The sequence below is a fragment of the Oryctolagus cuniculus genome, chromosome 9 (genome assembly GCF_051225735.1).
Source record: "Oryctolagus cuniculus isolate XC-2025 breed Fujian yellow rabbit chromosome 9, ASM5122573v1, whole genome shotgun sequence".
Classification (NCBI taxonomy): domain Eukaryota; kingdom Metazoa; phylum Chordata; class Mammalia; order Lagomorpha; family Leporidae; genus Oryctolagus; species Oryctolagus cuniculus.
The window spans coordinates 97,780,544-97,803,200 of record NC_142875.1 but is presented as its reverse complement, the minus strand read 5'-3'; the positions used below and the strand labels follow the sequence as shown (position 1 = coordinate 97,803,200).

The 22,657-nt window shown below is 47.3% G+C and overlaps 1 long non-coding RNA gene across 5 annotated transcripts in view; it reads right to left on the bottom strand.

The window, feature by feature from the left end:
- LOC103349017 (uncharacterized) overlaps positions 1-22,657 on the bottom strand; it is a 43,451-nt gene that overhangs the window by 7,854 nt on the left and 12,940 nt on the right. For 2 of the 5 annotated variants that reach the window (XR_016213425.1, XR_016213422.1), the window contains exon 4: positions 20,932-21,324. This is a non-coding gene — a long non-coding RNA (uncharacterized LOC103349017). Of the gene's footprint in view, positions 1-5,611; positions 6,304-20,931; positions 21,325-22,657 lie in introns of those variants that run through there. The other 3 variants (XR_011378949.2, XR_016213424.1, XR_016213423.1) reach the window with 3 other exon arrangements.

Below are 22,657 nucleotides of genomic sequence, written 5' to 3'. Positions count from 1 at the left end.
AAATGGAAGAATTGTGAAGTAAAAGAAACCAATCCAGGGGCCGACATCATAATACAGCATATGAAACCACTGCCTGCGATGCTGGCATCCCATACAGGTGCTGGTTCGAGTCCTGCCTGCTCCACTTCCAATCCAGCTCCCTGTTAATGGTCCTGGGAAAAGCAGCAGATGATGGCTTAAATTCCAGGGCTACTACCACCCACATGGGAAACCAGAAAGAAGCTCCTGGCTCCTGGCTCCATCCTGGCCCAGCTCTGACCACTGAGCCCACTTGGGAGGTGAACCAACAGATGGAAGATCTGTGTGTGTGTGTGTGTGTTTCCCTCTTTCTGTGTCACTCTTTCAAATAAATAAATAAATCTTAAAAAGTAGAGAAATTGGCCAGTGCCACGACTCAATAGGCTAATCCTCTGCCTGTGGCGCTGGCACCCCGAGTTCTAGTCCCGGTTGGGGCGCCGGATTCTGTCCCGGTTGCTCCTCTTCCAGTCCAGCTCTCTGCTGTGGCCTGGGAGTGCAGTGGAGGATGGCCCAAGTGCTTAGGCCCTGTACCCCATGGGAGACCAGGAAAAGCACCTGGCTCCTGGCTTCGGATCAGCGCGGTGCGCTGGCTGCAGCGCGCCGGCCATAGTGGCCATTGGGGGGTGAACCAACGGCAAAGGAAGATCTTTCTCTCTGTCTCTCTCTCTCACTGTCCACTCTGCCTGTCAAAAAAAAAAAAAAATTAGAGAAATCAATCCAGAAAGGCTATATATCATGTGGTTTCAACTACATGACATTCTACAAAAAGGAAAAATTATAGAGACAGAATATCAGGGTATTGGAGAAGGAAGGGATAAATCAGCAGAGAACAGGAGATTTTTAGAGCAGAGAAAATACTCCATGTGACATTGTAATGGTGGAGAAAAGTCATGATACATTTATCCAAGCTCATAAGACTGAAGCCTAGGGGTGGGCATTTAGCCTAGTAATTAAGACGTCTGTTAAGATGTCTGGGATTGGCTCCTGATTACAATTTCCTGTTAATGCCAACACACTGGTGATGGTTTATGTGACTGGGTTCTTACCACCATGTGGGAGACATGGATTGAGTTCCTGGCTCCAGCTTTAGCTCAGCTCCAGCCTGTGAACCAGCGGATGGAAGCTCCAACTCTCAATCTGTCACTCTGTCTCTGCCTCTCATAATGATAAAGATGTGTCAGTGCAGATTCATTGACTGTAACAAATGTCCCATTCTAGTGAGAATGTTGATAATGTAGGGTGTCATCTGTGTGTGTGTGTGTATGTGTGTGTGTGTATGTGTGTTCTGGGGGAAGGGGATTGTATGGGAAATTTCTATACTTCTGCTCAATTTTGCTGTAAGCCTAAAATCCATATAGCCAAGAACATTAGTAAGTAAACAATTCCAATCTGAAAAACAGTCCCCAAATTTAAATAAGGAATAAGCATGCATTGAAAATCTAAATCAAAAACATCTTGAGGAGGGGCCATCACCATGGCATAATGGGTGAAGCTGCCACCTGCAGTGCCGGCATCCCATATAGATGCCGGTTCAAGTCCCAGCTACTCCACTTCTGATCCAGCTCTCTGCTAAGGCCTGGGAAAGCAGTACAAGATGGCTCAAATGCTTGGGCTTCTGCACCGATGTGGGAGACCTGGAAGAAGCTCCTGGCTACCATTTGGGGAGTGAACCAGCAGATGGAAGACCTCTCTCTCTCTGCCTCTGTGTTACTCTGCCTTTCAAATAAAATAAAATAAATCTTAAAAAAAAAAAAAACATCTTGAGGAAGGGTCATGTTGCTTTTAGGTGAGCTGGCAGGTACCACACATATGGCATCACCATAGCTGACATATAATTTCAGACTACGTTACAGACCCACACAGACAAGATAAGATTTAATAGGTTTTACGTTTGCATGACTTCTGCCTTCCCTGGACCTAACAGTTTCAACAAATTCATTCTTGAGTCATACTTACTTAATAAACAAGACAAGATCACCAACAAGAAAGGTGGTGGAACATAACTGGCTTAGCCGCACAGACACAGGGATTTTGCAACTCCATTGGCTGAGTAAGACATGAGGAGGATGACTAAGAGTGCACAAGAGCAATCACTGAGTGGTAAACAGGATGACAAACGGAGTGTTTGTCCACTGAAGCTCAGCTGTTAGTACTGTTCTACAACACTGAGTAACAGGAGCAGCAGACAAACCTGCTTGGCCCGTAACGCAGTAATGGAGGGCCACTATGGCTAGCACAGAGGCAAGAGGCTGTGTACAGACAGTTGTCAGTATTGATTCAGGCTTCCCTGTAGCTGATTTGGAAAACCAGATGGAAATCACTCCTGAATTGTTCCTAGTTTTTTGGTTTTTTAACAAATTTAATGTTTAAATGTTTACTTGTTTATCTAGCAGGCAGAGAGAGTGATAGAGACAGGAGTGCCCATCTGCTGGTTCACTCCCTAAACACCCACCATGGTCAGGGCTAGGTTAGGGACAAAACCAGGATCAAGGAATGCAATTCAGGTTTCCCACAAGGCTGGTACCCAGTCATCTGAGCCATCACAGGGTCTGCATTAGCAGGAAGCTGGAGTCAGGAGTTTGAGATGGAAATTGAACCCAGGTACTCCCCTGTGGAGCACAGGTGTCTTGACTGGCATTTCAACCACAAGGCCAAATGCCCACTTCTTTTCCTAGTCTCAAAAGGACGGCCAGGCTTCCTTGGACATGGTCAAAATATCTGGAACTGCACTTAATGGCAGTGTTGACATTGAATACAGGTTAATATATGCATAACCTTGGAGTGGGCCTGAGGCACAGCAGCTAGGTCGCTCCTTGGGATGCCTGCATCCTGTTTCCTGCTTTGATTCCTGGTTACTCTGCTTTGGATTGAGCTCCCTCCTGACCATACATACCCTGGGAAGCAGCAGGGGACCAGCTGGAGTACTTGGGTCCCTGCCTGTCTTGTGGGTGGCCTCGTTGAGTTCCAGCTCTTATTTTCAATGTGACCTGGCCCTTGCGGTAGCAAGCCTCTGGGGAATGAACCAATAAATGGAAAATCTCTCTATGTCTGTCTCTCAAAAATGGTGAAAAATAAATGATAATGCATAACCTTTAATTCATGTTTGATAATTCAAGTTTATAGAAGACAAGTTTGGGATGATTTAAAATTTTTATCAATATAATACATGTTTATATATTTAAATGAGAAAAGTAGAAATTTAAAAATTTTAAAGAGTTATTCTATTAATTTTTTGTTTAAAAGTGACATTTTTGGGGCCGGCGCTGTGGCACAGTGGGTTAATCCTCCACCTGCAGTGCCAGCATCCCATATGGGCGCCAGTTCTTGTCCCGGCTGCTCTTCTTCCAAACCAGCTCTCTGCTGTGGCCTGGGATAGCAGTAGAGGATGGCCCAGGTCCTTGGGCCCCTGCACCCGTGTGGGAGATCGGAGGAAGCTCCTGGCTCCTGGCTTTGGATCGGCACAGCTCTGGCCGTTGTGGCAATTTGGGGAGTGAGCCAACGGAAGGAAGATCTTTCTCTCTGTCTTTCCTTCTCAATGTCTTAACTCTTAACTTTCAAATAAATAAATAAAATCTTTAAAAAAATAAGTGACATTTTTTCCTCTCTCTCTGCCTCTCCTTCTCTTTCTGTATAACTCTGACTTTCAAATAAATAAATAAATCTTAAAAAAGTGAAATTTTCCTATTGTAAAAGTGATTTAAACTTATGAATAATCTGGAAAATAGAAAATTATAAAGAAAAATTTTGATGTGACAATTATTTTCATCAAAATGATTTATTGCAGGATTTCTTTCCATTTTAGCATCTGTTTTTCTCACATATTTAAAACATAATAAGTTCTTGTGGTATTTAGTCTAGCAGTTAATCCACAGATTGGAGGGGCTAGCATTGTGGCATAGCAGGTAAAGCTACTGCCTGTGATCCCGGCATCCCATATAGGTGCTGGTTCAAATCCCAGGTGCTCCACTTCTGATTTAGTTCCCTGCTAATGTGCCTGGGAAAGCAGTAGAAGATGGCCCAAGTGCTTGGGCCCCTGCACCCATGTGGGAGATCCAGAAGAAGCTCCTGGCTTCAGCCCAGCCCAGCCCAGCCCTGGCTGTTGTGGCTATTTGGGGAGTGAACCAGTGGGTGGAAGATTTCTCTCTCTGTCTCGCCCTCCCTCTGTATCTCTCTGCCTTTCAAATACATAAATCTTAAAGAAAAGAAAAAAAAAAGACATGGATTGGAACACCATACCCCATATCGGCAAGTTAGGCTCTGGCTCCTGACTCCTTCTTCCTCCTAATGCAAACCTTGGGCGGCAGCAGTGATGATTCAAGTAGTCAGTCCCTGCTACCCTCCTGGGAGACCTGAACTGAGTTCCCAGCTCCCAGTTTCAGCCTGGGCAAGTCCCAGCCACCACAGGCATTTAAGGAATGAACCAGCAGAGCTTTCTCTATGTGTCTGTCTCTCTTTATCTCTGTCAAATAAATACTGACAACTCTTATGTAACTCTTTTAGCCACCTTTTCATCGTAAGATACGTTATAAAAGGAGGGGGTAGGTTATAAATTACTAACTAAATATCATTTAAAGTGCCAGTATTGTTAGTTCTGGTTTTACCATAATGCTAAGAGTCATCTCCTTAATCAAATAAGGCTGGGCTCTGCATCGCTCCCCTGCGTAAAGGGAATGCATTTGCAATGCAGCCAGGATGACCACCTGAGGCTAAGAGCCTGCTGAGGGAGGCAGACCCTGGGGTGAGGTCACAGAGGCGGCCCAGTGCACAGTGAACTTCTCCTAATTGGCACCCCTTGGGGCTAAGCGCGCTTGGATGATTCTGGTTGCTGGGTCAGCCACAGCAGGGAGGACCTGCACCGGTGAGACCAAGCCTCCTCATCTCCCTCTGGCCCAAGCATGGAAAAACATCAAGTCTTCCTCCCTTCCCCGCTGAGCATGGTTGAGGACCGGTGGGAATTGGCCCAAGGAGCTTTCCTAAAAACGAAGGCAAGGCACAGGGAAAACTCACAGCCCCCAGAGTGGACAAGCACAGGTGTCGGCGTGGAACTGCTGCAGGGCTTGCCCACCGTCCCACTTTCTGAGGATCCTCAGGATCCCTGTACCAGGGCGGGATTGGGGTGGGGCTCCCAGCGGCTCCCAAGAACACCCTGAGCCACCAGAAAGGCTGTTGGCTCATCCCTTTACCCCCATAGGCACCTGAGTATTCTCGGTTCCCCCTGCATTTCCAGCACCCAGGGGACTCGTTGTGCCTCAGCATCTTAGGCCAGGAGGGTGTCCCTGCTCCAGGCTGTGTGTGGGAGGCCTCCTGATGCAATGAACAGCACCAGGCCCTTGGGGGTCCTCCTGGCCCTGCCTGAATCCAGGCTTTCTCACTGCCTGTTAGGGACTTAATTTTTCTAAGCACTTTATGAATCACATACCACACACTTCACCTATTAAAGTGTACAATTAAGTGGCTTTTACTATATCCACAGAGTTGTGCAACCATCACCACAATTGCTTTTATAACATTTGCATCATCCCTTGGAGAAATCCCATACCTGCAACATCACTCCTCTTTCCCCAACCTCCCTTCCCCCTAGGCAACCACCAACCTTTCTGCCTCCACGGATGCAGCCGGTCTTCAGTCGAGCGCCAGCGTTTTCCCGTGTAAACTGGGACGAGGGACACCCCCACAGAAGCCGCATGCAGGAGGCGGGCCATAAAAACCAGCTCCCTCCCTCTCTTTCACAAGGAACTTCGAGGACTCAAGTGTTTGTGTTTGTTTTGATTTGTCTGACTGATTCCTGTGCCGAAACAGGGCCCATTATCACCCTATAACTTTAAAAGCAGGGTTCAAACTTCTGAGATAATGACCACGCAATTTCATGCTTTTGGCCCAGTGTACAAGCAAGCCTCTCACTAGCAGAATAATCATCACTCTCACTTACTGAAAGCTTCCTCGGTGCAAAGCATGGTTCTGAGGGTTCTTGTAGCAATCCGTATAGCGTGCCCAACGCCTACGAAGCAGGTGCTACTGCTGCTCCCGCTCTGTCGACAGAGGCACGGAGGGGTTAAGTCATTCTTCCTCAGCAAGAAGCTCCGTAGTGGGGGTGCTGCACGCTTGCCCATCCAGCCGTGCCTTTCCAGAACAAATCACTGCTCATCTGACCAAGGCCCTGCAGGGCCTCAGTGTCGGTCCATTTCTGAGCCTCTGCTGATTGAATGTTTATGTTCCATAGTCATAGAGTCCAGATCACCTGGAGAACACTTTTTTTCCCTCCATGTAGGGGACTTGGATGGGGCTCTGTGGACATGCTGGAAACACAGTGGATGTTTCTATATCGTTGTCACATCACTCGCCACAGAACCACTCCAAGAGTGAAAAGCTCCTAGATTTTCTTTTTTTAAAGATTTATCTATTTATTTGAAAGGCAGAGTTACAAATAAGCAGAGAGAGAGATAGAGAGAGGTCTTCCATCCATTGGTTCACTCCCTACATGGCCACAACAGCTGGAGCTGTATTGATCTGACGCCAGGAGCCTCCTCCAGCCTCCTCTGGGTCTCCCATGTGGGTGCAGGGGCCCAAGCACTTGGGCCATCTTCCACTGCTTTCCCAGGCTGTAGCAGAGAGCTGGATCAGAAGTGGAGCAGCCAGGACTCGAACCAGCGCCCATATGGGATGCCCGCACTGCAGGCAGTGGTTTTACCGGTCATGCCACAGCACCAGCCCTGGTCCTAGATTTTAAAATAGTGTGAAAAGGTCTGAACTGGTGGCAAATGCTTATCTTGGCAAAGTGCCTGTTTTGTTACTGACCAGACTCATCTCAAAATGTTTTTTCATTTCATTTGAAAGGTGAAGAGACAGAGGCAGAGAGAAGACAGATCTCTTGTCCATTGGTTCACTTCCCAAATGCCCACAAGAGCCAGAGCTGAGCCAGGCTAGCCAGGCTAGAGCTTGGTCTCCCACCTGGGGGGCAGGGATCAGCCCTGTCTCTCAGGGTGTGTATTAGCAGGAAACAATCAGAGGTGGAGGAGCTAAGCAAAGCTGGCACTCCGATAGGGCAGGCAGTGTCCTAAGCGGAATCTTAACCACTGCACTGAATGGCTGCCACAGGCTCATTTCTTGGGACTACCTCATCCCCTCTCCTTTTCTTACTCCTAAGGAGCCTTTGGAGTTCTTGGAATTTTGCCTGTCTTCCTCCCAGTTCTCCAAGCTGTGTGGCCACTGTGTCCTTATGTGATGCGCCTCTGTATTCCTTCAGAGCGATGCCGTTTGCGGTGTAAGGACAAGCCGAGAGGGGGGCCAGGTTCGCGACGTGGAGGCCCCGCTCACAGGTCCGGGGTCCCAGCGGCGGCAGGAGTGTGGGATCCTAAGGGAGCGGCCCTCCTGGCGCTCGCGCATGCCCGGCTCCTCCCTCCCGCGGCGAGGGCAGCGGTTCTCCCCATCCCCCAGTCCTGGCCCCGAGACCCTGTGCCACGAGTTCTCACCCAGTGTCCTCGGCCACGGCAGCCCGGCGCGCACCCAACACGCTCTACAGCGGCTCCAAGTTCCGTTCCGTGGCCAGCAGAGCAGCAAGGGGGACGCACCCACCTGGAGGTGGTGCGGCAGCCTACAGCCCTGGCAACACTTGTAGATACCTTGAAGGATTAAAGGAGAATCCAACCCTGGTGACCTTGGAGGAGAGTAGCCAGGAAAAAAAAAGGCCATTCTTTCTTAATCTGCAGGTGTCAAGCCCACTATCAGGTTGATGGGAAACACTGGGCAAGGTTCTGGCCATTTCTCAGTGTGCAGAAATCACTTAATTCAGATGGCTTCGATTATGAAGGGCTGGAGAGGAGATTATGTCTTCATGTGGTGGAGGGCACAGTCCTGGGCTCAGAGCACCCCATCATCTTTTGCTATGTTCTACTCCACCGGCTGCCTCCATGGAGGGCTACTGCTACTATGGGAGCCGAGAATGATATTCAGTCCTCAGCCTGAGCTTTGCTGAGCGGCAGGTGCCTCGCTCTGAAATCCTCGGGTCAGCAGTGGCAACAGCAACCAGATAAGCTGAACTTGGCACAAAAGAACTTTGGTGGGAAAATTGTGCCCCTGATCGCCCCCAGCCCCTCCAAAATATTAACAGTTCCTGCACAGGGGTGCTGGGTGCTTAAATGGCTTTTTAAGAGAATTAGACTGAATTAAACTGAATGGAATCAAATTGCTCTAGCTCTGACTCTAACAGTCTTAACCTTTTTTTTTTTTTTTTCCTACTGATGGGTGTTTCTGATTTCTTGTTGGTAACCTCCGTCTTGCTCCAATTCTGGCTCATAGTCCACTTCCAGGCCTTCCCTTCCGCTGGCTCTGTGCTTGCTCTCTAGAGACTAGAGTGTCAGGTTTCAGCCTGTGGTTCTTAGTCCCATAGGAACAGAAAATCAGTTGAAAGGGAAATCTAAGCTTCCTCTTTTTGATCTGACTGCAGTACGAAACGCGGTGGAAAGCCAGAGGAAAGAGGAGGGAGAGCCTCCTGCAGATTGCTAGGAAGGAGAGGGAGGCCTCTTTCTTCCCTGTATCCAGTTCCCACTCTCGTGGGCACTAATATTAGCGGAAGGAAGCTGGTGCGTGAGGTCCGCCTGTCGGTGGCCAGTGGCCCAGCTGCATTGTTTTTGTTGTTATTACTTATTTATTTGAACCCAGAGCATCTGGGAAGCAGGCAGACAGAGACAGAGAAAGCTCTCCCATCCTCTGGTTCACTCCCCAAATATCTACGACAGCTAGCGTTGGGTCAGACGACAGTCATGGACCCAGGACAGTTTCCAAACAACCTCAATGGCTGGAGTTGGGCCATGCTGAAGCAAGGAGCCAGGAGCTTCTTCCAGGTCTCCCACATAGGTGCAGGGGCCCAAGCACTTGGGCCATCTTCTGCTGCTTTCAAGGTGCATCAGCAGGGAGCTGGATCAGAAGTGGAGCAGCCAGGACTGGAACCAGTACCCATATGGAATGCTGGCGTCACAGGCCTCAGCTTAACCCACTATGCCACAGTGCCGGTGCCCACAGCTGTTTTTACATCTTGAACGATGTGGCCATTATGAATTGGCCCATGGAGAACCACATGATGTAACAATGTCCCGCTTTCCTTCTCTCCCAAGTGACATTTCTATGCTTGGAAGTAGACTCTCCTTCAGTTTCTAGCTTCTTCTGGGCTTTGTTTTATGCAGGAGGCTGAGAAATCTCTATTTCAGTTGCCTTTCCAGGATATCAAACAGCAGGTTTTACCTTCCTTTGTTACACTTCTAATTCTCAGTTTATGAAAACTGCATATAAGGGGTGGCTCTGTGGCGTAGCAGGTAAAGCCACTACCTGCAGTACGGGCATCCCATATGGGCACTGGTTCGAGACCTGGCTGCTTCACTTCCAATCCAGCTCTCTGCTATGGCCTGGGAAAGCAGCAGAGGATGGTCCAAGTCCTTGGGCCCCCTCACCCACATGGGAGACCTGGAAGAAGCTCCCAGCTCCTGGCTTCGGATTGGCCCAGCTCCGGTTGTTGCAGCCATTTGGGGAGTGAACCAGTGGATGGAAGACCTCTCTCTTTCTGTCTCTCCCTCTCTCTCTCAGTAATTCTGCCTTTCAAATAAATAAATAAATCTTAAAAAAAAGAAGAAAATTGCATATATGTTAGTACTTCAGAATTGCATATATGTTAGTACTTTAGAAAGTTCGTGGGGTTGGCATTTAGCCTAGCGACTAAGATGATCACACCTCACATCGGAGCGCCTGCATCCCAGCTCCAATCTGCATCCCAGCTTCCAGCTGGGGAGTACACTAGCAAGCAGCAGATGATGGCTCAAGCAGTTGGGTCCCTGCCATCCATGTGAGAGACATGTATTGAATTCCTGGCTCCTGGCTTCAGCCTGGCCCAGCCTCAGCTGTTGCAGTCATTTGGTATTTGGGGAAAGAACCAGTGAATGGGAACTCTGTCTGTTTGTCTCTGTCTCTCTACCTTCCAAACAAAATCAATACAAAAATTTTAAGGATTTATTTGAAAAGCTGAGTTACACAGAAGGAGAGGAAGAGGCAGAGAGAGAAAGAGAAATCTTCTATCCATTGGTTCATTCCCCACATGGCCGTGATGACCAGGGTTGAGCCAGACTGAAACCAGGAGTCAGGAACTTCATCTGGGTCTCCCATGTGGGTGCAGGGGCCCAGGCACTTCGGCCATCTTCTGCTGCTTTCCCAGGCACATCAGCAGGGAGCTGGATCAGAAAGTGGAGCAGCCAGGATTTTAACCAGTGCCCATATGGGATGCCAGTGCCACAGGTGGTGGCTTTACCTGTTACACCACAGTGCAGGCCCCCATACACATAGATTTTCATATTGTAAATATATTTATATCAAAATATTGTAAATGGATTGTTTCTAGAATTTTCTAGAAGATCTTCAGAGCAGCACAGAAACAAGAAACAAAATCTGACCCTATATCACATAAACTGGTTAAGTCAACAAAGCATGTGTTGAGGTTCTTCATCCTAAACGGACTACAACCCTATTATTTTACAGCCTCTGCTAATCTTAGTACCAACATCCAGAAAGAGATGGGAGAGAAACCTTTCAGGCAACTATTGGCCACCTTGTCCTTTTACAGATGAGGGCACCGAGACCTCTGCCCCAAGTGCAGTTTCCAGAGCTGTGCCTAAATTCTAGCCCTCAGCCACCCATTCTCTCTGATGGGGTCCCTGAACCCTGTCTTTCCTGATTTTCTGTCCCTTCTTCCTTTGTTGTAGAACAGTATGTTGTTGAGCTGGGTATTCCTGGTCCTGCCCTCCATGCTCTGACTTTTCTCCAAGAGGCCGACCCCTGAACCCCTTGACAGCTGCTGGCTCAGTGGCTGGGTCGCTTACAGGCACCAAAAGAGATTAGAAGGCAGCAGAAAAGAGGGATGGAGATGCTGCTGCTTCTCCATCTGCTTCTCTCTCTCTTCTGTGGCCCTGGGACTGAACGTGTTTTCTGTGTCACTCTCCCAGGGAAGTCCTTCCTCTCTTGGCTCTCTCTGAGGCTCCTGCCCTGCAGGCGTGGGGGGCAATGACTCCCTGCCACTGCGGCTCCCTGAGTGCCTCAGTATCACCTGCTGGTTCTTTTCACCTTGTCCACCCCTCTGTAAGATGTCCTTCATTGCGCTCTCTTCTCACCCCATCTGAGTTTGATATCAGAGGTACCTTTGCTGACACTGGGACTAAATACAATCATAGTATAATTCTTTGCTTACTTCTGTCTCCCTGTCTATAAATTTCCTGAAGTTAGGGAACTATCTTTTTTAAAATGTTTATTTTTTCTTCTAAGTGAAAGGCAGGGAGAGTGAGAGAGAGAGAGAGAGATCTATCTTCCATCCCCCATTCACTCCCCAAATTGCTGCAATGCCCAGGGCTGGGCCAGGCTGAAGCCAGGAGCCACGAGCTTCATCTGGATCCCCCATGTGAGTTCAAGGGTCCAAGCACTTGGGCCATCCTCTGCTGCTTTCCCAGGCGCATTAACAGGGAGCTAGAATAGCCGGGACATGAACCAGCGCCCAAATGGTATGCCAGCATCACAGGCAGTGGCTAACTCGTTACACCACAACGCCAGCCCCATTGTGTAATTTTTGACACTTATATCTTCCTCTTACTTCTAACCACTAGCAACCCAGATCACCTTATTGATACAAGCAATATTTGGAATGTCACTTTAATAAAATCTGTGTATGTAAGGCCGATGTTCACATTGCCCTAGATCTTTAAGTTTGGGTACAGCCAATGTAATAAACATTTTAATTTCTAAGAAGATTGGAGGAAATTCTCTGTTTAGGATAAAATTATACTACCAGTTCTGTGGACTTAGAAGCTTGCTCAAAGTTCTTATTAAAAGGGGCAGGCTGGCCAGCACTGTGGCTCACTAGGCTAATCCTCCGCCTGAGGCGCCGGCACCCCTGGTTCTAGTCCCAGTTGGGGCGCCGGTTCTGTCCTGGTTGCTCCTCTTCCAGTCCAGCTCTCTGCTGTGGCTCAGGAAGGCAGCGGAGGATGGCCCAAGTGCTTGGGCCCTGCACCCGCATGGGAGATCAGGAGGAAGCACCTGACTGCTGGCTTTGGATTGGCACAGTGTGCCGGCCATAGTGGCCATTTGGGGGGTGAACCAACCTAAGGAAGACCTTTCTCTCTGTCTCTCTCTCTCTCACTGTCTAACTCTGCCTGTCAAAAAAAAGGGGGGGGGGGAGTAGGCATGGGGGCCAGCGTTGTTCCCTACTAATGGGCCTGGGAAGGCAGCAGAAGATGGCCCAACTGCTTGAGTCCCTGCAACCCATGTAGGAGACCTGGATGGAGTTCTATGCTCCTGGATTTAGCCTGGCCCAGCCCCAGCCATTGCCAGTGGATGGACAATTTCTTTCTCTCTCTTTGTCTGTCCCTGTCTCTCTCTTTCTCTCACTCTGCCTGACAAATAATAAATCTCTTAAAAAGGAGGAGGGGGCAGGCGTTTGGTTTAGCAGTTAAAACACTGGTACAAGGCATCCCTTATCCCAGCGCCTGTGTTCAATAGCCAGCTCTGCTCCAGATCTCAGCTTCCTGCCTAGGCAGACCCAGGGAAGCTACAGTGACAGCTCAAGGAATTGATCCTTGCTACCCACATGAGAGACCTGGATGGAATTCCCACCTCCTGGCTTTAGCCTTGCTTAGTTCTGCGTGCCACTCCCTACCCTTTTTAATTTCTGAAAAAAAAAAAATTAATTTGGAAAAAAATAAAAAAGGGTTTTTTCAGCTTTGGCCCTTGTGGGCGTTTGGGAAGTAAGCCAGTGGATGAGGGTCCTCTGTTGATCTCTTTCTCCTCCTGTGTCTCCCTCTCAGATTTTTAAACATTTTGAATTCTTCAAAAACAGGAAGTGTGTCCGAGTTGCTCTTTGTCGAAGTCCTCAGGGGTTTGGTGTACAGCAGAGCTGTAATAGCCTTCGCCCGTCTTGTGAGGCTTCCTATCCTCTCTGGTGCCACTGGAGCCTCCCTTGGTACCTGGCTTATTCACTCTGGTTTAAACCTTAAAAAGGGCTGATGTTGTGCAGTGGGTAAAGCCACCACTTGTGATTGCATCCTGTATGGGATTGCTGGTTCCAGTTCTGGTTACTCCACTTCTGACCCAGTCCCTGCTAATGTGCCTAGGAAGGTAGCAGAAGATGGCCCAAGTGCTTGGGCCCCTGCTACTCATGTGGGAGACCAGGATGGAGTTCCTGGCTCCTGACTTCGGCCTGGCCTGGACTTGGCTGTTGAAGCCATTTGGGGAGTGAACCTGTAGATGGAAGACTCCCCCCGCCCCCCTTCTCAATCTCTGTGATTCTGCCTTTCCAATAAAGAAGAAATAAAACTTAAGAGGTGTCTTTGACCCATTCCCTTTCCTTCAGCCTGCACAGCTGAGCCAGCTTCCTGATCCTACCTTCCCAACTTCTCTTCAAACATTGCTTTCCCACTGCGGCAGACCTAATCTTGGCCCTGGTTACCGTGTTCCTGCCTTTTGCAAGGATCCTAAAATAGCTTCACTACTGCAGCGTGTCTCCCTTAAGTCCTTCCTGGCCCTAGGCAACCTCCCCAAGCTGTTTCCCAATCCTCGCTAACGTTCTCCACCAGAGAGAGAGCCTCCTCCGTCCACCCAGGAGCCGCCTGCTCAATCCTGTCTCGGCCTGTCCCTTTGTTTACGTTGTTTCCCATATCTGAGATGCCTTTCCGCCTCTTCTCTGACTGTCCAAATCTCACCAACAGTTTAAGTTCAGCTCAGATTTCCACCTTCACCTTGAGCTTTGCTCCAACAATTCTAAATCACAGCAACTGCTCCGTTTACAGGCACCTGATAGCATTCAGTTATAGAATCAAAGAGCTGAGAGGAGCCTTGGAGATCAGTGAAACCAAAGCACTGATTTGACAAATGAGAGAACAGGTTCAGGGAGCTAATGAAGCATCTATCCCAGTTATTCAGCTGGTAAGTGTACAGCAGGCAAACAACCAACATCCCCAACTCCTAGCCTGGTGCAATTTCTGTTACATGAGGCCATTTCGCTTCCACTTGTCTTCACAGTTAGCAGGAATATACATGTTTTACTTAGTTTTTCATGGAACAAAGCTGTAGCTCCCTACATAGATTGAAAATCATGGGGCCAGCACTGTGGCGCAGCAGGTAAAGCCCTGGCCTGTAGCACCAGCATCTCATATAGGTGCCAAGTTTTAGTCCCAGCTGACCCAGTTCTGATCCAGCTCCCTGCTAATGCACCTGGGAAAGCAGCAGAAAATGGCCCAAGTCCTTAGGCCCCTGTGCCCACGTGGGAGACCCAGAGGAAGCTCCTGGCTCCTGACTTCAGATTGACTCAGCTCTGGCCAATGTAGCCATTTGGGGAGTGAACCAGTGGATAGAAGACCCCTCTCTTTATGGCTCTACCTCTCTCTGTAACTGTCTTTCAAGTAAATAAATCTTTAAAGAAGAAAAGAAAATCCCTCTCAAGGGTAGAAACCAGGGCTTTTACATCTTTGATATTCTCACAGCAAATAATAGGCTCCCAAAAAAATCTTTGTTGTATTAAAGTAAAAAAAAAAAAAAAGTGAAGTCTTTTGGCAACTGCACAGTTCCTTGCCCCTGATGAGCACATGGCAGATGCTTCAGAAATACTAAGGGCAGACGTTCAACCTAATGGTAAACGCCTGCATCTCGAGTCACAGGACCTGTGTTGCTCCTGGCTCCAGCTCCTGACTCCCCACTTCCTGCTAATGCACACTCTGGGAGGCAGTGCTGATGGCTCAGGTAGTGACAGGTAGTTACAGGTTCCTGTCACTGACATGGGAGACGTAGATTCAGTTTCTGGCTCCCAGCTTTAGCCTGGTTCAGCCCAGTCCAAGCTATTATAGGGAAATGAACCAGTAGATGGGAGTGCACTCTCTCTCTCTCTCTCAAATAAATAAATACATAAAGATTTTAAGGGGCCAGCACTGTGGCATAGACAGTAAAAGTGGCTGCCTGCAGCATCAGCATCCTATGTGGGCATTGGTTTGAGTCCTGGCCGCTCCACTTTTGATCCAGCTCCCTGCTGATGTGCCTGGGAAAAGATGGCCTGAGTTCTTTTTCTTTTCTTTTTTTTTTTTTTTTGACAGGCAGAGTTAGACAGTGAGAGAGACAGAGAGAAAAGTCTTCCTTTTCCGTTGGTTCACCCCCCAAGTGGCCGCTATGGCCGGCACACTGGGCTGCTTCAAAGCGAAGAGCCAAGTGCTTCCTCCTGGTCTCCCACACGGGTGCAGGGTCCAAGGACCTGGGCCATCCTCCACTGCCTTCCCGGGCCACAGCAGAGAGCTGGACTGGAAGAGGAGCAACCAGGACAGAACTGGCACTCTAACCAGGACTAGAACTCGGGGTGCTGGCGCCGCAGGTGGAGCGTTAGCCTATGAGCCGCGGGGCCTGAGTTCTTGGGCTCCTACACCCATGTGGGAGTCCTGGAAGAAGCTCCTGGTGCAGCTCCAGCCATTGCAGCCCTCTGGGGAGTGAACCAGTGGATGGAAGACCTTTCTCTCTCTCTCTGCCTCTGCCTCTCTGTAGCTCTGCCTTTCAAATAAATAAATAAATAAATAATCACAAAAAAAAAGTTCATATAAAGAAGACTAGAAGCAAATACATCAATTTCTCAATAGCAGTTATCTCTGAGAGTGGGATTAGAGATAATTTTGTTGTATATTTTGTTTAGTTTACTTCTAAATGCTCCATAATTAGTATGTGCTTATTACACTTCTATTAAAAATTTATCTGCTTGTGGCCAGCATTGTGGTGCAGCTGGTTAAGCCGACATCCCATATGAGTACAGGTTCAAGTCTCAGCTTCTCCGCTTCTGATCCAGCTCCCTGCTAATGCACCTGGGAAAGCAGCAGAAGATGGCCCAGGTTCCTGGGCTCCTCCACCCAAGTGGGAGACCTGAAAGAGACTCCTGGTTCCTGGTTTTGGCCTGGCCCAGCCTGGGTTGTTGGAGGCATTTGGGGAGTGAACAGCGATGGAAGATTCTGTCTCTGTCTCTCCTTCTCTGGCTTTCAAATAAATAAATAAATCTTTTTTTTTTTTTAACAAGTCTATCTGCTGTATATATGAAATACATGAAATGTGTTCCCTTTTTATAAATAAAAGCATTATAAAAATAAGTCTATCCATCTCTCAGATAAACAAAAATTTGAAAATTGTTAAGATGATCTTTTTACTTATAATGGTGACACAGAATCGTAACAAAATGTTTGAGAAATTCGTCAAGGTGGAAAGAAGGTTGTGGAGTGTGACAGCAGTTGCTATACCGCCCCGGGTGAGGAAATATGTCTATTATATTTCTTTAATAACAATAGTTACTTTAGTTTAGTTTAGTTGAAAGGCAGAGTGACAGAGAGGGATCTTGCCTCCGTGAGTTTGCTCTCCAAATGGCCACAACTGCCAGCTCTGGCCAGGAGCCAGGAACTCCATTAAGATCTCCCATGGGGGTGGCAGGGGTTGAAGTACATGCAGCGGCTTCTTCTGCCTTCTGAGGTGCACTAGCAGGAAGCTGGATAGAAGCAGAGCAGCTGGGATGCCAGCAACACTCGAAGCAGCTGAGCGTGCTGTGCTACAACACCAGCCCCCAACTCTAGGGACTTAAAACCAATAATCAGCACATACTAGGAATAGTGCACTCACTTAACCCTTGCAACAAAGCTATGAAGTATTATTTTTGCCTATGTTATAGATTAGTAAACCGAAATGTTAAGAGATTCAAAAATTAGTCCAAGGAGGAAAGACCACAAATTGTTAAGCTGGGGCCATGTATTACTTTTTTTTGAAAATCAGGTTTTTTTAGACATAATTTACATGCCATCATATATTCCTTTATAATGGAGAAAGATCACATTTGTTCATTTAAAAATCATAGACCAGGCTGGTCCTGTGGCACAGTAGGCTAAGCCTCCATCTGCAGTTCTAGCATCCCATATGGACACTGGTTCGAGTCCCGGCTGCTCCTCTTCTGATCCAGCTCTCTGCTGTGACCTGGGAAAGCAGTATAAGATGGTCCAAGTGCTTGGGTCCCTGCATCTGTGTGGGAGACTCAGAAGAAGCTCCTGGCTCCTGGCTTTGGATCAGCCCAGCTCAGACTGTTGTAGCTATTTGGGAAGTGAACCAACCAGACAGTGAACTGTCTCTCCTCTCTGTGTGTCTGTAACTCTGCCTCTCAAATAAACAAATAAAATCTTTAAATAATAATAATCACAGACCACTCCAATGTCCTGGAGAAAATTGCTATAGACATCTTGCTGTATTTCCTGTTCTGTGAGTGCTATTTTCCAGAGTTCAGATCGTCCTGAGTCTCAAGGAAAGGAGTGGAGTCAGAAGCGAGCACTCAGGTGCACAGTGGGGCCTCGTGCAGAGTCTTGGCAGACAGGGTTGAAAGGTGAGGTCGGGTAGAGGTCAGCGACAGGATCACTGCTGCCACTCTTTGCTCAGCGGTACTTGAGGATATGTGTTGAGAGAGAGAGGGTTCCACTGGGCTTAAGGAGGGCCTTGACTTGAGAGGCAGCAACGGAGCATAGCAGCAGTGGGAGCAGGGCTCAGCAAAGGAGTCTAAGCCTTGTCAGGACCCAGATGAGTCTGAAAAACCGTAATTGTCTATGGCAGAGCCTGTTAGCTCATTTAACATGATTTTTCTCCAGCAATAACAATGCATCCTCTTCTCTACATCCTCTCTTAAGAAGCTTTTCTGAAACTTCGTTACATTCTCCACACAATCTTAACATGTGGCACCTTTATTTTAACAGCACGGAAGGCCTGTTTAGTGCAGGTTATGAGGGTCATTGCCAGTAAGTAAATGTAAGATTGTGTAATCAGATTCCAAAAATGAAGTAAAGAAAAGTAATGAGAGGAGCCATTAGCCTGGGTCTATTTAAAAATTGGGGGTTCAAGTCCTGGCTACTCCACTTCAGATTCGGCTCCCTGCTAATGTACCTGGTAAGGTAGTGGATGCCAGCCCAAGTGCTTAGGTCCCTGCCACCCATGTGGGAGACCTAGATGGAGTTCCTGGCTCCTGCTGGCCCTGGTTGTTGAGGGCATTTAGGGAGTGAACAGCAGATGGAAGATCTCTCTCTTTCTCTCTATGCCTCTCCCTCCCTCTCTCTCTCTGCCTCTCAAATAAATAAATAAATCTTAAAAAAAAAAAAAAAAACCTCACCATTGCAAAGTTCTGACTAAAAGAAATTGTGTTTCCAAAAAACCAAATGTGGTTATCATATATCGAGGAAAAGAAAAAATACTATTGAACTGTGCATTGGTAAAACAGCTTCTATGTTGTTTTTAAAGTACAATCACAAGAAGAACCTTGGCAAAGCCGAACAGGATATTTATTTAATTAATTTGTGTGAGAGGCAGAGAGAGAGAAAGAGCAAGCGCTTCCATCACCAGTTCACTCAAATGCCCATAATGGCTGAAGCTGGGTCAGGGCTGTCTTTTACACACACCGTTGGTCTGTGTGTTGAGCTGCATGGCTACCCTTGAATGCTCACAGTGCCTCAGTATTCCTGTGTATGAACGTGTTTGTCTCAACTTTCTCTCAAAAGCCATACTCCTCGTTTCAGGATGCAATAGCATCCCTTGCTCCTTCAGGCAAGTCACTTAGACATCCTGTTCTCAAGCACTATGCAGTCAGTCACCAGAGCTAATGAAGATTTTTTTTTAAATTTTTTTGATATGTATTTATTTGAAAGAGTTACAGACACACACACACACACACACAGATTTGCATCCATTGGTTCACTCTCCAAATGCAGCTGAGGTTGGGCCAGGCTGAAGCCAGGAGCTCCATTCAGGTCTCCCATATGGGTGGCAGGGGCCCAAGTATTCAGGCTGCTTTCCCACACCCATTAGCAGGGAGCTGGATTGGAGTTGGAACAGCTGGGACTTAAACCAGCACCCACATGGGATGCAGGTGTTGCAGGTAACAGCTTAACCCATTGCACTACAAAGCCAGACCCTGATGAAACTTCTAACTCCACAATACTGTCTACACATCCTCTTCTCTTCATTCCCTCTGCTATTGCCCTAGGTTAGGGCCTCATTGCTTCTTCCCAGAATTATTGAATTCAGTATTTTTGACTTCAGTATTACACTTTCTGCCTTCAGCCTATTTGTTCCCTTCGCTTCTTCAAACCATTCTCTAAAATTCTGACCATTTTTGACCAATAAAAAGCATTCATATAATGCTTTTGCTTAAAATCTTGTAATGGTGGGGCTGGCGCTGTAGCATAGCTGGTAAAGCTGCTGCCTGTAGTGCCGGCATCCCATATGGGTGCCAGTTTGAGTCCCAGCTGCTCCACTTCTGATCCAGCTCTCTGTTAAGGCCTGGAAAAGCAGCAGAAGATGGCCCAAGTCCTCGGGCCCCTGCACCCATGTGGGAGACCCGGAAGAAGCTCCTGGCTTCAGATTGGCCCGGCTCTGGCCTTTGCAGCCATCTAGGGAGTGAACCAGTGGATAGAAGACCTCTCTGTCTTTCTCTCTGCCTCTCCTTCTCTCTGGGTATAACTCCAACTTTCAGATACATAAATCTTTTTTTTTTTTTTAATCTTGTAATGGCTTACCAAAAGTTTTAGCATAAAGCTTCAACCTGAATTTAGCAGCACTAGTTCTTCATGCTGTGGCTCCAGAGCCCTTCACAACCAATAGAAATGCTCCACACCAGGTGCTCTGACTACTCTGCTGTTCTTGTTTTGTTTTAAGATTTCATTTATTTATTTGAGAGCTAGAATTACAGACATAGAGAGGTCTTCCATCCACTGGGTCACTCTCCAAATGGCCGTAAGAGCAGAAGCTGGGCTGATCCAAAGCCAAGAGCTATTCCAGGTCTCCCACATGCAGGGGCCCAAGCACTTGGGCCATCTTCTACTCTTTTCCCTGGCCTAAGCAGAGAACTGGATCAAAAGAGAGCTGGAGTGGAAGAGGAGCAGCTGGGACTTGAACTGGTGTCCATTTGTGATGCTGCCACCACAGGCAGAGACAGCCTACTACGCCACATCGCAGGCCCCTACTCAGCTGTTTTACACCACCATCTTCCTGGCTCCCTCTTCTCCACCCAGTTGGCAGTACATCCTTCAAACTCTACTCTGCATCTTCTTCCCTGGGAAGCATCCACAGTCTTCAGCTGGGCTCCACAGCCCGCTGTGCCTACACTTAAAACTCTAATCCTTGATTTATGTGTTTGCCTTCTTCTCCAGGCTTTCCTTGCTGTCATACATGGACCTTGGTTTATTAAACTTTGTAAATCTAGATCTGGAGCCAAGTGCCACACAAGGCAGGGAAAAGGCCTTCAACAAATGACTTTTGGTTTTGGCTTGATTTACTATGATCAAGTTGTGTTCTGGGTGTGAGGAATACAATAGTGTACAGCTCAGACCTGCGACCTGTGCTGAATAAGTGAGTGGATATATATAGAATGAATGAACTGGGAGTATTGACTTTGGAAAGAGAAATCTTAGAGCCATCAGGCAGCTCTTATGGGAAAGAGAAAGTACTATTTTTATCTTGTTCTTAAATTAAGGATCAATGAGTTAAATTTACAGAGAGGCGGATGTCACATCACCATAAAAGAAGATTCTCTGAGTAATTAGAATTGATCAAAACTACAACCATTGGCTGAGACATCTCCTCGGAGGTGGTGTGGGAGGAGTTCCTCAGTGGATGGGATGTTGACTCCGAAGCCCTTTAAGGGCATCTTTGGACCATAAAATCATGATACAGTTCTAATTTCCATTCTTTTCTGTGCTCCATCTTGTTAGCCAGCCTCTGCATAACAATATTCTTTACCTCACTAACACCTTAATTTTGAAAATGCAATGCATACCATTTTTCCCTTTTATTAATCTTGTTTTCTTTCATAACCTGTCCTGATTATGGATAAGCATATACAGAAAATCATTTATATGTTTTATAAAAACCTTTATTTATTTGAAAGGCAGAGAGGCAGGAAGAAACAGAGATCTTCCATTTGCTGGTTCACTCCCCAAATTCTCACAATGGCCAGAGCTGGGTCAAGCTGAAGTCAGGAGCCTGGAACTCAATCTGGGTTCCTATGATCTCGCATTCTTCTACCAGTGTTGATCAATCACTGGAAATCCTATGAGCACCCACCTTGAATAAGTCTGTCCTCTCTATTTCAGCTTCAACCAGAGATGCCACAAGAGGTTCTACTCTGGAACTGGAGTTGTGGTGCAGCATAGTGAAGCAGCTGTTTGCAGCGTTGGCATCCCATATGGGCGCTGGTTCAACTCCTGGATGCTCCACTTCAGATCCAGCTCGCTGTTAATGCACCTGGGAAAGCAGCAGAGGATGGTTCAAGTGCATGAGCGCCTGCACCCATATAGGAGACCCAGAAGAAGCTCCTGGCTCCTGACTTCTGCCTAGCTCAGTCCTTGCTGTTGTAGCCATTTGGGGAGTGAACCAGCAGATGGAAGATCTGTCTCTGTCTGTCCCTCTCTCTCTGTAACTCTGTCTTTCAAATAAATAGATAAACCTTAAAAAAAAAAAAAAAAGGTTCCACTCTGTACCATGTGTTGTGGGTTTTGAAGTACAAACATTCAACTCCTGCAAATGGATTGATAGCATCAATGTATTTTCCATAGTTCACCCTCTAGGCTTTAGTTAGAAAGTGTGTTTGCATGTTTCTTTTTAAAAATTTATTTCTTAAGTATTTATTTATTTATATCAAAGGCAGAGTTATAGAGGGCAAGGGAGAGACGGAGAGAGGGAAAGAGAGGTCTTCACCCATTGGTTCATTCCCCAAATGGCCGCAAATGATGGGACCGGGCCAAGGCAAAGTCAGGAGCAGGATTTCCACCCAGGTCTCCCACATGGGTGGCAGGGGCCCAAGTGCTTGGGCAGCTTTTTCTGCTTTCCTGTTCACATTAGCAGGAAGCTGGATTGGAAGAAGAGCAGCTGTGATTTGAAAGAGCATTCTCACATGGGATACCAGCATTGCAGGCAGCAGTTTAGCTCACTGTGCCACACTGCCAACCCCTTATTTATTTTATTGAAAGGCAGACACACACATGTGGATATATATAAAGGGAGAGGGAAAGAGAGAGAGAGAGAGATCTTTCTTCCATATACTGGTTCACTGCTAAAATGCCTGCAATAGCTGGGGCTGTGCCAAGCCAAAGCCAGGACCCTGGAATTCAATCCAGGTCTTCCGAGTGAGTGCCAGGGATCCAAGACTTGAGCTACCACCTGCTGTCTTCCAAGGTACACATAAGGAAGAAGCTAGAATTGAAAGCAGACCTGAGACTCAAACCCGGGCACTCCAATATAGAATATAGACATCCCAAGTGGCATGTTAATTAGCCCAAAAGCCTGAAAATGTTTGTTTTTAAAGCTATAACCAGAATCTCAGGTCTTTCAAATCCTAGTACACTGCTCTTGCCTTTACATTTTATTGCTTTCCCTGCTATGCGCGGGCGGCTCAGCACTACTAAGTATCACTTTAGGTTAAAAGTTTTTTCTAAATTAATTGGGTTTAAACTCAATACAATTTCATGTATGCATTTAAACTCTGAATAAAGATAGCCAATCATGTTTCTCGCCAATTCAAGACCACTTTTCCTGGGTTAGAGTTTGGCCTAGCAATTAACATGCTAGTTAGGGTGAC